Raw genomic sequence first — 14314 nt, 5'->3', positions numbered from 1 at the left:
TGTTGACCCATCGCGTTGCGTTTTCAGCTGTGCGCCATGATTGTGCGCCATTGTCTAAACCTGCGAGGAGTTTGAGGGTTTCTCCTAAGCGTCAAACGCGCCCTGATCAGGTCCCCATGACTGTCCGAGAATGCTTTTATTGCCATGATACTGGCCATCTCATTGCCAGTTGTCCGTCGCTCCGTCGCAAAGAGCAAACTCACACATGGAAAAAGCCAAAAAGCATTGGTTTTGTTCAATCGGTTGCTACTCCTAATCCCGTCAGTGATGAACCAGGAAATGACAGTCTTGACAGCAGTTACCGACCATTCATTTCACAAGGGTTCGCCTCACTGACTGGAATAGAGGAGGATCGCGTGCCGATTGTAATTTTGCGCGACACTGGGGCTGCCCAGTCTCTCATTTTGGAAAGCGCGTTGCCTTTCTCAAGTAACTCGTTTTGTGGTGCTGATGCTCTCGTGTGGGGAGTGAAAATGAGTGTGTTACGAGCTCCGCTGCACAGAGTCTTCCTACAGTCGCCTCTCGTTTCGGGACCGGTAACAGTTGGGGTGCGCGCTCGCTTGCCCGTGCAGGGGGTTACTATGATTCTGGGGAATGATCTAGCCAATGGGAAAGTTTTCCCGATCCCTGAAGTAATTGAAAACCCCGTCGATGATTTTGATTTTGTTTCCGAGTCTGCTGCTGACAGTCTGCCCTCTGTTTTTCCTGCCTGTGTTGTCACACGCGCCCACAAGCGTAAATATGGTGATGTTGACTTGTCTGACTCTTTTCTATGTTCTGAAGCTGTTCCTGAGAAAGCTGAACTGCCTGTGGAAAAAGCTGAAAAATGTGTGTCTGATAAACTGCTACCCGCTACACCTGACCTGTCTTTTGAGGTAAACAAAACAGATTTCGTTCATGCGCAACAGAATGACCCGACTTTGGCCAAATGTTTACTTGCCGCAAATTCAAGCGATCAGAATCCCCGTGTCTACAGCATTGAAAATGATGTGTTAATGCGCAAATGGCATCCTCCCTCCTCTGGTGATCTTGGCTGGAACGTATTTCAACAAGCAGTTGTACCGCAAAATTTCCGACACCAAGTACTCAGCCTAGCACATGACAGTTTCTCTGGACATTTAGGAATTAGGAAGACCTACCTTCGTATTCTGCGTCACTTTTTCTGGCCAGGTTTGAAGACTGATGTGACCAAATATTGCCGCTCTTGCCACGTTTGCCAGGTCAGCGGAAAACCCAACCAGGTTATTCCTCCTGCTCCATTGCACCCAATCCCAGCCTTAGGCGAACCATTTGAGCACATATTCATCGACTGTGTAGGTCCGCTTCCAAAAACCAAGTCAGGACATCAGTACCTCTTGACTTTAATGTGCGCCGTCACACGCTTCCCCGAGGCTATTCCGTTACGCACTATCAAAGTCAAAGCCATTGTCAGAGCATTAGTAAACTTTTTCTCCCTTTTCGGTTTGCCTAAATCAGTTCAAACAGACCAAGGGTCTAACTTCATGTCCAAGATATTCGCTCAGGTCTTAAAATCGCTATCCATCAAGCATCAAAAATCCAGTGCATATCACCCCGAATCACAGGGTGCGCTTGAGCGTTTCCACCAGACTTTAAAAGCCATGATGAGGAAGTTCTGCCTCGAGTCAGGAAGAGAGTGGGACGAAGGTCTGCCACTTCTCCTTCTAGCGGTGAGGGAGAGTGTGCAGGAGTCCACGGGTTTCAGTCCCGCAGAGCTGGTGTTTGGACACACAGTGCGTGGTCCCCTGCGGCTGCTTAAAGAGAGATATCTGTCCGACACAGCTACCCCCGAGCAGAACGTATTAGATTACGTAAGTTGTTTTAGGGAGCGTCTGCATAAAGCATGCGAAACTGCACGCGAGGCTCTTTCCGCGTCTCAGGAAAAAATGAAAAGGAAATTCGACAAAAAGTCCGTGCAGAGAAAATTTGAAGTGGGTGACAAAGTGTTGACTCTCCTACCCGTTCCTGGATCCTCTCTCCAGGCAAAGTTCTGTGGGCCCTATACTGTCCAAGAGAAACTGAGTGACACAGATTATGTTATAGGTACCCCAGACCGTAGGAGAAAGCGTCGTGTGTGTCATGTTAATCTGATGAAGCCTTATTTTGTTCGTGATGCAGGTGTAAACTCCTCCTCATCCCCTGCTGCGCTGTCTGCCGTGTCGGTAGTTGTGCCAGCATCCCCGTCTCAGTATAGCCCAGAAAGTGATGGCTTAGCTTTCGTTTGTGCTGAGGGTTGCTCCCGACTCAGAAACTCTGAAATATTGGATAATTTGAAATCTCACCTAAAACATTTAGATGAGGCTGCCCAGACCGATGTGTGTTCTCTGATCAATACTTACCCATCTCTGTTTGCTGACACTCCGTCTCGCACTACTGTCCTCGAACATGACATAGATGTAGGTGACCACCCTCCGATCAAACAACACGCTTATCGTGTGAACCCTACCAAACGTGCACTTTTTCAGTGCGTTGCCTTTCTCAAGTAACTCGTTTTGTGGTGCTGATGCTCTCGTGTGGGGAGTGAAAATGAGTGTGTTACGAGCTCCGCTGCACAGAGTCTTCCTACAGTCGCCTCTCGTTTCGGGACCGGTAACAGTTGGGGTGCGCGCTCGCTTGCCCGTGCAGGGGGTTACTATGATTCTGGGGAATGATCTAGCCAATGGGAAAGTTTTCCCGATCCCTGAAGTAATTGAAAACCCCGTCGATGATTTTGATTTTGTTTCCGAGTCTGCTGCTGACAGTCTGCCCTCTGTTTTTCCTGCCTGTGTTGTCACACGCGCCCACAGGCGTAAATATGGTGATGTTGACTTGTCTGACTCTTTTCTATGTTCTGAAGCTGTTCCTGAGAAAGCCGAACTGCCTGTGGAGAAAGCTGAAAAATGTGTGTCTGATAAACTGCTACCCGCTACACCTGACCTGTCTTTTGAGGTAAACAAAACAGATTTCGTTCATGCGCAACAGAATGACCCGACTTTGGCCAAATGTTTACTTGCCGCAAATTCAAGCGATCAGAATCCCCGTGTCTACAGCATTGAAAATGATGTGTTAATGCGCAAATGGCATCCTCCCTCCTCTGGTGATCTTGGCTGGAACGTATTTCAACAAGCAGTTGTACCGCAAAATTTCCGACACCAAGTACTCAGCCTAGCACATGACAGTTTCTCTGGACATTTAGGAATTAGGAAGACCTACCTTCGTATTCTGCGTCACTTTTTCTGGCCAGGTTTGAAGACTGATGTGACCAAATATTGCCGCTCTTGCCACGTTTGCCAGGTCAGCGGAAAACCCAACCAGGTTATTCCTCCTGCTCCATTGCACCCAATCCCAGCCTTAGGCGAACCATTTGAGCACATATTCATCGACTGTGTAGGTCCGCTTCCAAAAACCAAGTCAGGACATCAGTACCTCTTGACTTTAATGTGCGCCGTCACACGCTTCCCCGAGGCTATTCCGTTACGCACTATCAAAGTCAAAGCCATTGTCAGAGCATTAGTAGACTTTATCTCCCTTTTCGGTTTGCCCAAATCAGTTCAAACAGACCAAGGGTCTGACTTCATGTCCAAGATATTCGCTCAGGTCTTAAAATCGCTATCCATCAAGCATCAAAAATCCAGTGCATATCACCCCGAATCACAGGGTGCGCTTGAGCGTTTCCACCAGACTTTAAAAGCCATGATGAGGAAGTTCTGCCTCGAGTCAGGAAGAGAGTGGGACGAAGGTCTGCCACTTCTCCTTCTAGCGGTGAGGGAGAGTGTGCAGGAGTCCACGGGTTTCAGTCCCGCAGAGCTGGTGTTTGGACACACAGTGCGTGGTCCCCTGCGGCTGCTTAAAGAGAGATATCTGTCCGACACAGCTACCCCCGAGCAGAACGTATTAGATTACGTAAGTTGTTTTAGGGAGCGTCTGCATAAAGCATGCGAAATTGCACGCGAGGCTCTTTCCGCGTCTCAGGAAAAAATGAAAAGGAAATTCGACAAAAAGTCCGTGCAGAGAAAATTTGAAGTGGGTGACAAAGTGTTGACTCTCCTACCCGTTCCTGGATCCTCTCTCCAGGCAAAGTTCTGTGGGCCCTATACTGTCCAAGAGAAACTGAGTGACACAGATTATGTTATAGGTACCCCAGACCGTAGGAGAAAGCGTCGTGTGTGTCATGTTAATCTGATGAAGCCTTATTTTGTTCGTGATGCAGGTGTAAACTCCTCCTCATCCCCTGCTGCGCTGTCTGCCGTGTCGGTAGTTGTGCCAGCATCCCCGTCTCAGTATAGCCCAGAAAGTGATGGCTTAGCTTTCGTTTGTGCTGAGGGTTGCTCCCGACTCAGAAACTCTGAAATATTGGATAATTTGAAATCTCACCTAAAACATTTAGATGAGGCTGCCCAGACCGATGTGTGTTCTCTGATCAATACTTACCCATCTCTGTTTGCTGACACTCCGTCTCGCACTACTGTCCTCGAACATGACATAGATGTAGGTGACCACCCGCCGATCAAACAACACGCTTATCGTGTGAACCCTACCAAACGTGCACTTTTTCAGCAAGAAGTTTCCTACTTGCTGGAAAATGGTCTTGCTGTCCCTAGTTCGAGTGCCTGGAGTTCCCCATGCCTTCTTGTGCCGAAGGAAGACAAAACTCCACGTTTTTGTAGTGATTTTCGAAAAGTGAACAGTGTGACCAAACCCGACTCCTACCCTCTTCCCCGCATGGAAGATTGTGTTGACAGGGTTGGCTCCGCAAAGTTTGTCACCAAACTGGACTTATTAAAGGGTTATTGGCAAGTTCCCCTCACTCCGCGTGCATCTGAAATTTCTGCTTTTGTCACTCCGGACCACTTCCTCCAATACACCGTCATGCCTTTTGGCCTTCGAAATGCCCCTGCCACATTCCAACGCCTTATGCACATTGTCTTAGGTGGTGTCACAAACTGTGAAGTGTACTTAGACGACATTGTAGCCTATTCAGAGACTTGGTCAGATCACCTTGGAACACTCACGGAGATTTTTGAAAGATTACAAGAGGCATCCCTTACCCTAAATCTTGCCAAATGTGACTTTGGTAAGGCCACTGTGACTTATCTAGGGAAGCAGGTGGGTCAGGGACAGGTGCGCCCCCTGCTGGCTAAAGTCCAGGCTATCCTAGATTTCCCTGTGCCTCGCACTAGACGTGAGCTTCGCCGGTTCCTTGGTATGGCCGGCTATTATCGTGGCTTCTGTAAGAATTTTGCAGATGTAGTTGCACCTCTCACCAGTCTCACAAGTGTGTCAAAACCATTTGTATGGTCCCCCACATGCCAGAATGCTTTTGAGTCTGCCAAAGCTCTCCTCTGCAGCACACCAGTACTTGCCGCTCCTGTTTTTTCACATCCGTTTAAACTTGAGGTGGATGCCAGCGCCAACGGTGTAGGTGCGGTACTGTTGCAGGAGGATAGGCAGGGTGTTGATCACCCAATTGGTTACTTTTCGAAAAATTTCAACTCCCACCAACAGAAATACAGCACCATTGAAAAAGAAGCCCTCTCTCTATTGCTTGCTCTACAGCATTTCGAGGTCTATGTCGGTTCCAGTTCAGCACCTGTCATTGTTTACACAGACCACAACCCCCTCGTGTTTTTGACCCGAATGCAAAATTCTAACCAAAGGCTCATGAGATGGTCCCTCTTAGTACAAGATTTCAATCTGGAGATCCATCACAAAAAAGGGACAGAGAATGTACTGGCAGATGCGCTGTCACGTGGTTTTCGGAACCCCTAAGCGCCAAACATCTTTAGGGGAGATGTTTGGTCTTGGGAAGGGGGGTGTTATGGCCCTGTCCATAATCTGTTTTGGTGGCTGTTGTTGTCTGTGCCTTTAAGTCTTTGCAGGTCCCGGAGTGGATGAGCTGACGGCTGCTGATTGGTCCCCTGGCCATGTGATCTTCATTCAAATCCCTCACCAGCAGTTGTCCCGGGGCAGCCACTGACAGCAGCAGCAGACCTGACCCTGGCCTCCAAAACCTGAGACTTTTGTGCCTATGACTTTGTGCGACTTTTTTGGAGTTTTGTATATAGTGTGTACATTAGTTTTCATTGTAAATAGCACCTTGTAATTAGCACTGCAACAGAAGGGGTGAGCTGCCTTATTGTTTTTCCTTGCACTGTTTTCTCCTGTTTATTTCAGTTAGGGAGTTAGGTGTAGCGCTTGTCTTTTGTTTGTTGTTTGATTTCACATAGGGTTTTAGATAGCACCTTCTCCTGACTTAGCTGGTTTTGTTTGTTATTTTGGCCTTTGTTCACCCCGGAGCTTCATTTTTGCAGTGTAGATAATAAAACACGATTCACTAAGGAATTGGTTTCCCTTTGTGTATGGTTTTGGGGACCAGGGCGGGGCAGTCTTTTCAAACTTATGTTGCGTTCCTGTACCCCTAGACTGGGGCGTAACATATGGATTATTTTTAAATAGAGTAACGGAGAAAAGTAAACTCTAAAATAATTAGTTCATTAAAATCTCTTCTATATTATATACAGTGAAATATATAAGAAATAAAGAACTAGTACATGTGAACTAGTACATGCCAAATGCACAGCAAGACAAAAATGCACATGAGGGATGCTTTGGTCTCAACAATGCTGATTTATATCCGTTCTCTGCAAAGGAGACACATGCTGGTAACAGGTGGATACAATGCACTGGTGACCTACTTTTCTCCTAAGAAGGGGGAAAAAGTCAACATTAAAAAATTCCACAGTAATAGGAATTGGTTACTTTGGTCTTCATCTCAAAGCTTTCTGTGGCTGCACCTTTTGTTCTATTCCACCCACTACATTTTAAAACTGCTCTACCAAAAGAAAAGAAAAGAAAAGAAAAGAAAAGAAAAGAAAAAAAAGAAGATATTGTCAAAAAAGGCTGTTTTTATGTTGACTTTATGAACTGAATGATTGTACTCAGAGCTTACCAGACAGTGACATTTACTTTAACACATACTAGAAATGCTACAACAAAAGCTACATATTGCTTTGTCAGTTAAAAGCTTTGGATGTGAAAAGTATAGCAGATACTGCATTTGTAACTTAGCCCCACTACAATAGGAGAGTGGACAGTAAAAAGTAATATAAAACCAACCCGTTCTCACTCCCAAAGCGTAACATTTTACGCTAGGTGACAAATCGTCACCATATTATGTTTTCGGCTACCCACCACGTTCCTAAATGACGACCTCGGAAAAAGAGGAAATATGAGAACCGTCTGGACTGAACCTACACATGTTCGCTCTTTTTCTTCAAATCGCTTAGAAACACGCTATTTAACATCATTAAAGTCCTGGTTAAGATCAGGAATAAGGTTATGGTCAGGGCTAGGGATAAGGTTAGGTTTAGGGCTGGAATACAGGGCTGGAACGTCTACTACCGCGGGAGCGTCATTGCACTGGATTCCAGCCATAACCCGCCGCGTACCATAAGAACGCCGAAGGTCTCCTTTCGCGTTCCTCAGGAACGCCGCGGGACGTGACAAAACGTCGACATGTTACGCCTCGGGAGTGAGAACGCTCTGTATAAAACTCACAGCAGTACCACTGAAATAAATCCAAAAAACTTTTCTTGTAAAGCCTTTGTGCACATGGGCTGAACGCTTTATCCAAGTGCGTGAATGGAAGACTCTTGTAAAATAACATAAAGGTCTAATCAACAAAATGTGTTTGATTTCATGACAACTTTATGATGTTAGACTGGATCCTGGTGCTAATTTTCCATTTTGTGCAAATGAGTGTTAATCAAAGTTGATCATGTTACAGATTTACAAGTCACAGTTTTAATCTTAACCAATTTTTGCTAGATTTTGTTCATTGCTTCGTCTGTGAGATAGAAAAAGAAGGTGACTATAGAAATTGGGTACAGGAAAAGCTTTGGAGAACTCAGCTCAAGGGTAGATGCAGACCTGGAGATAGTTGCAGGCAGGGGGTCTATTAACACTTAGGGGAGCCAAGCTTGACAGCTCCTTACTCATCTGGGCCCCACAGGGAAGCTTGTTCTCGCCACAGCACTGTTGTGATGGTCAATACCAGTGCTTCCAGGGACACCTGGATGTGGGCTGGGATGCTCGGTCACTGTTATGATCCTGCTCCATCTGGGATTTGAATCAGTACTGGTGCAGCACATTATTTTGGTTTTTCTTTGTTTCTTTCGTGTATATTTATTTGCTGAGTTCAGACAAGTAAAGGAATCAGCCTTTTGATATAACACCACCAACAATGCGTGTAGATTTGTGTTTGGCTTAAATGAAGCCTGTGCAAAGTAATATGCAGTAATTATTAGATAATCAAGAAGATTGTCCTCATTGTGCAGATACTGCTGGGGGCTATCACATCATCAATGCAATAATGTCAGTGTCTGCTAACTCAATTTGCTCATTTTGCCCGGTATATTACAGATGTGAAGGGAGAACAATGAGGTAAGTTCTTGTTGCTTGTTACTGTACAAAGCAATGCAGCCCTAATGAAGAAGGATTGATTCTTGAAACATCTTTGCATGAGTTTGTTTTTGTTGCTTGCTCATGTTTGTCCAACTTTGTTAAACTTTTTTTATTCAGATTTCCCACAATGCATTTTTAAAAATATCTATGCTATTGTCGGTTTTTTTAGTTTGATTAGCTAACATAAATTCTGAATTAGCCAGCTTGATGCCAATGGATGGTGAGAACCGACAGTACAGTTTAAAACACTAGTTAAGGTTCTCTAAAAACAATTGGGGTGCTTTGATGTAAGACAGCATACTTTAATCCACACATAGCATCTTTGTGTTTTACTATTTCTACTTACTTTTGCTTTCCCTTGCAGCTCTACTGGCTTTCGCCACTGCAAATCACTTGGTTAGGTTTATGAAGTCATTATGGACTGGCAAATAACACCAGTTTATAATGTTAACCCTGCATGTTGTAACATATTGCTTAAGGGTACCAGTGCTTTAAATGTCAAGTGTCCATATGCGATAAGTTGGCTGTCAGACTAGTCTGACTATTGCCAGTGCATCAGAACACCAATGCCAAAGGACACCTTGTGTGTACTCTGTTGTGTTACTGTGTAGTGGCAAATGTGTGATGGTAGGACATGGTGTCATGCAGAATTCTGGATGTATGTCTGCCAGTGAATGTCATTTGGGGATACTGGAGAAATATAAATAATCAAAGATGAAGACTTTACTTGGTCACATTTATATTTTAACTTTGCCTGTGTGACAGAAGCTATAAAGTACAAAAATGTCTTTGTAGCGGAGTGAAACTCAGTGATATATATAATAAACTATTAAAACTGCCTGCTGCAGCCATGCTTGGTGCTTCCCATCTGTCTTTTATCTTGGTTGTTTTTGGTGCTTCTTCCATTTCAGTGGGGGACTCTGCATTGTTCATTTCATTTTCTCATTTTTAACCAGTTGCTAACAGAGTGCAGACGACCACTGGGCTGCTGGCTTGTTGGAGAACTTATCAGTAACTGTGCAATGTTTGAATTCCCATGAAATATTTTTCTGTATAGATGGAAAATTACCCACACTGACAACAAATCAAGTTTAAGACGACAATAGGTTTGACAAAATCTGAGTATTTGATGACTGACATGACATATTTTCATGTATATGCAAAATACATGAAAGGGGTCCTAATCAATACTGTTGTTGCATGGCTACATTACCATTAACTTGATCATAGGACATATTCAGTAGTATACTTCTGGCATGTAAAAATTGTGTGTGCTGTGACAAATGATCAAAATTCAGTGTGCTGCCAGGGATACATACACCCTTCTACAAATAAATAAATCACCATGGTCATGATAAAATCAGTTTAGGGCATGGGTCCAAGAAACTTTTTCTCATGTCTTGGGAGATGAGGGTATGAAATTCAGACACTTAGATGACATTTTGGAGGTGGTACCTATGAAGACAGTTTGCCAGACCCATGGCATGAAAGGTGCGTGTCAAGTTTCAGCGCTTTAAAGTATAAACACAAAGTACTGATGCCATTAAAAGTAGTAGATTGAAAAATTACAACCCGTAGAAACGGCAAAAATGGCACTAAAACCACCAATAAATTACAAAATGTGGACTTCCTGTTTAGTTTAGGGCATGGCTCCAAGGTTTTTTTTTTATAGCATCTTGTTACGTTACACATGTGAACCAAATTTCATGACACAAAAACACAGCAGTGGGGTTCGTCTTTTGCAACTTTTATAGGGGTGCTACAGAGCCGTTTTGCTCCATCCATGTGCGAGACCCATAAAATACTGAAATTTACAACAGACCTGGATTGAGTGCAAAAAAGGTTTAATCCTTCAGATAAGCAACAAATTTTTGTAAATAATAATTAGCAGTGCAGATACAGTGGGTCCTTTCCAACTGTCAGTGCTCAGACCCTGAATAGCCAAGGTATCAGCTAGCCATATTTTTTTCTACTGTGTCTCATTGTAAAGATAAGTTTGTGTGTGTGTGTGTGTGTGTGTGTGTGTGTGTGTGTGTGTGTGTGTGTGTGTGTGTGTTTTTCTGGACATGTATGATATTCAAGCGCATATACGTGTGGGCGATATTTTACCTTGAGCCAGTGTTGCAGTTCCCAGTCCCACAATGCATTCGAAAGGGAGTTCATCCTAGTGTCATTCCAATCTATCTCACCAAGCTGCTCCAGGAAAACTGATATGCCGATGAATATTTGCTCCCATCCTTATGTAGATGGGTCTTAATGGACCCTGACAGCTGTGTGGCCATTATTGATGTCTTTGTGAAGCATAATGAAAGTGAAATCACTCCTCAACAATAGGTGGCAGCTAAATGGTGAAAACATTCACCCACACTGACAGGTTAACGTGTATAAAAAAAATCACCCCACCATACCTGGGCTGGAATCATTAGTGAACTCGGAGCATCAAACTCATTTTATCTGAGGCGCCTTATGGAGATATCAATCTCATATGTGCAATGAGAAAGAAGATTTTTTTTTGTTGTCCGGGAGGATTCTTAATGGCAAATTCCTGCACAGACCTTTGTAGCTGAATCTTGCACTGAAATAAACAATAATGCTCATTTGTAAATTTCCTCCATATTTCACTGGAATGCTGGTAGCAGCATTGAAATTCTGGACACCTCCTAGCTATGGTCATTGTTAATTAAGGCGGCTGTGTTCTGACTTATTGACCCCCTGTAGCTCAGGGGATTTTGATGGGTTATGGAAGAGCTCATGGAATCTGGCCCGTGGCCCAAGTTCTTTCCGTTTTGGTCAGCGGCAGTGTTTGATGCATGGCAATTTAAATCCTCTCATCTAATTAAATGTGATCTGCACTTGTGCTAAATGACTTTTTTTTCCACTCGCTGAGAGATATCAGCTGCCTCTCACACAAGGTGACATTCCACTTTTCCATTATGCAGGATTATAACAGGTAGGTAGGACTTGGAGGATATAGTGTATGTAGAGAGACGCTACCACACTGGAAGCCCCGTTTTTATTTCTGGTGAATAAGTAATGGTGATGAGCAGACTGCCAGGCAGGGATTTGGGGCTTAATTCAAAGCTTAGCTTCCCCATCTCTCGTGTCAGCACAATGCAAAGTTCAGTGAAAAATCATTAATAAAATAATGCCATCAGTCAGTCAACAGTCAACTTAGAAAAGCGGAATTCTAATACCTTTTCCGGTCAATATTTGAACTTCAAGACCCAGCAGAGAAGACAGAAGTGTCAGTGTTAGTGACAAATGTCTGTATCAATATAAAGAAGTTATTTATTTATTTTAGAAATAAACCACAACATTCACATAATACCTACATTAGATTAAATTGCCTATGTTAACTATTAAAATAAAATGCAGCAACCATTATCGATTAAAATTTGGCTGATCTCCCTCCCTACTAATAAACCATGCCTACCTCTCAAGAGTTTCCTGTTGTCTTTCGGCCTTTCTATTCTCCCTTCCTACTTGCACTTGAAATTCATGGGAGACCGCATTCAAAATTGGTTACTATCAAACTTGAATTTCATCTTTGAGAAGAAGACAAATTCATGGGGAGCCAAATCTGCTGAGGAGGGCAGGTAATGAGGGATGATTAGATTGGTAGAGATTGGAAAGATTAGGTTGGACCTTCCACAGATGTCTCAGGACATTATAGTAGAACTCTGCTTGTGTAACGTCCTGGGAGACAAATTTACCATACACCACACTGTAATCAATGTTGAAAAAAAAAACTGACAATGCTCATATTCACAGTCCTGACCTGATTCCCCACATTAGATTTTTTTTATTGAATTTATTTTATTGATTTTATTGAAGACTGCTGTTTTGGCCACAGAGCTCTAGCGACACTTTATTGGTTGACCGATGTGTTGTGTCTTGTGGGGCTTGGGGTGGCTGTAACTCAGGAGGTAGTGCAGGTCATCTACTAATCAGAAGGTTGGTGATTCGATCCATGGCTGCTCGAGTATGTATGCCAAATATCCTTGGGCAAGATGTTAACCCCAAGTAGCTTTCTGATGCTCCACTGGAGTATGAATGTGTGTAAATGTTAGATAGAAAGTACCTACATAGAAAAAGCATAGAAAAAAAATGCTTGTGTGAATGAGGCAAGTTGTATAAAGTTCTTTGAGTGCTCAGAGTAAAAAAGTGCTATATAAGAATCAGTCTATTGATATATATGTGGCTTTATATGGGCAATTACTAACTAAAAGCATGATTTTATGAAATAGCACACAGTTATGACCTAGAGGGTCTAGGGGCAGAGGAGGCATCATATAATTAGCAACTTAGAAAATAACCGGGGGTTGAAAGAATGAGTCGGAACAACAACAACAAAAAAAAAAACTTGGTTTATCTCAGTCGTTCAAACTAACTGGAAACTGAAGATGGGTCCCTTCTCAGGAAAACTGAAAGAAGACAGTGAAGGCAAGTAAACTCTGAAAGAAAGCTAAAAAAAAAAAAAAAAGTAACAGTCAAACTACTGCCGAGTCCAGTGTGCATGTGTGTTGGAAAAACACACTTTTTGCACACCAGCAAACGAGCGTCACTCTTCTTGCATCCACACGCAGCACGCACACTGCCTCAAATGGTTCAACCGTGTTTGCTCTCTCCTCTTTTAAGTTTCTCTTAACTATAATTAATATAATTCCTCCCTCTGCGGACAGAGGGAAGAAAAGAAATCCTGCAAAGAAAGAGGCAAGAGAGAAAACCACACAAACACACTACTGGTGTAAAAAGTTTGCTTTCTCAGATTGAGTTTGGGAGATTTGGAGTCAACCATCAGCGGAGCGGGGGCGGCTTACTGGGCTTAAGCCCGGGTCATTTTTTCAGAAGCCGGGGTCTTTTGGAGTGTAATTTGTTTCATAGTTAGATGCCTGACTGACAACTGTATAAAACAAAAACTACACACAATATTTGAAGCACATAGCACACAGTCGTAAATTCTCCTAATTTTGGTATGATCCGAGCTCAGGCACGAGGTGACTGAGCAGCACCTGAGCGAGGGGGGAGAAGCTGCTGCCTGCGAGTTTGCTGCAGACAGAGGAGAGCTTAAGTTTGACCAGGTACCAAAGCAAATCATTCGTACTGTACAAATAATGTAAATATGACGGTGTATCACAAAAGATTGATATCAAACTGATCACTTGACCCATATTAAGTTACTTGCTCTTCGAGTGAATCAACGAAAAGCCGAACAACAACAATGCTGTTTTTTTTAGAGAGTCTTAGCTTACATGTGTGTTTATTTTATATTTTCAGTTGTTATCCTCCACTAAACAAAGCACTCTAAACCTGTTTCAGTAATGTACTGATATACAAGAATGGACATCAGGGGCTTCTTTCAAAGAAAAAACCCAGGTAGATGTTATTTTATATATTATGCTTTGTATGTTGTTCAATATATTTCTATGCAAAACAAGAGGAATACACAGCAGTATATATTCACAGTTAAAACCAGATATTTACATACACTTTAGGGAAAAAACAAAAACTTTTTTTTTTTACTGTTAAACATCAATTTAGAGTAAACATGTTTTGTTTTAGATAAATAAATATTGAAATATCTTTTGAATTAGTTAAATGTCAGAATAAAGAGAGAGAGGGAGCTGTCTATTTTGTATCACTTTCATCAAATTTTAAGTTTAATGTTAATTAATAAGAAAACTCCAGACGATTCCATTCTGAGCTTAAGAAGCTTCTGATAGTTTTGTAGGGACCGCACGCTTGAAGTACGCATTTTGAGTGCGATTACGTCACCGCCACACGACGACGGCTGTCCTAATTCGAAGTGTACTTCAAACGCATACTCCAAATGCGCCGTCGATTTCCCCAAATA

This window comes from Maylandia zebra, linkage group LG2, assembly GCF_041146795.1.
Source record: "Maylandia zebra isolate NMK-2024a linkage group LG2, Mzebra_GT3a, whole genome shotgun sequence".
NCBI classification, from domain to species: Eukaryota; Metazoa; Chordata; class Actinopteri; order Cichliformes; family Cichlidae; genus Maylandia; species Maylandia zebra.
The sequence above is the reverse complement of the archived record's forward strand: the minus strand, read 5'-3'. Positions refer to the sequence as shown.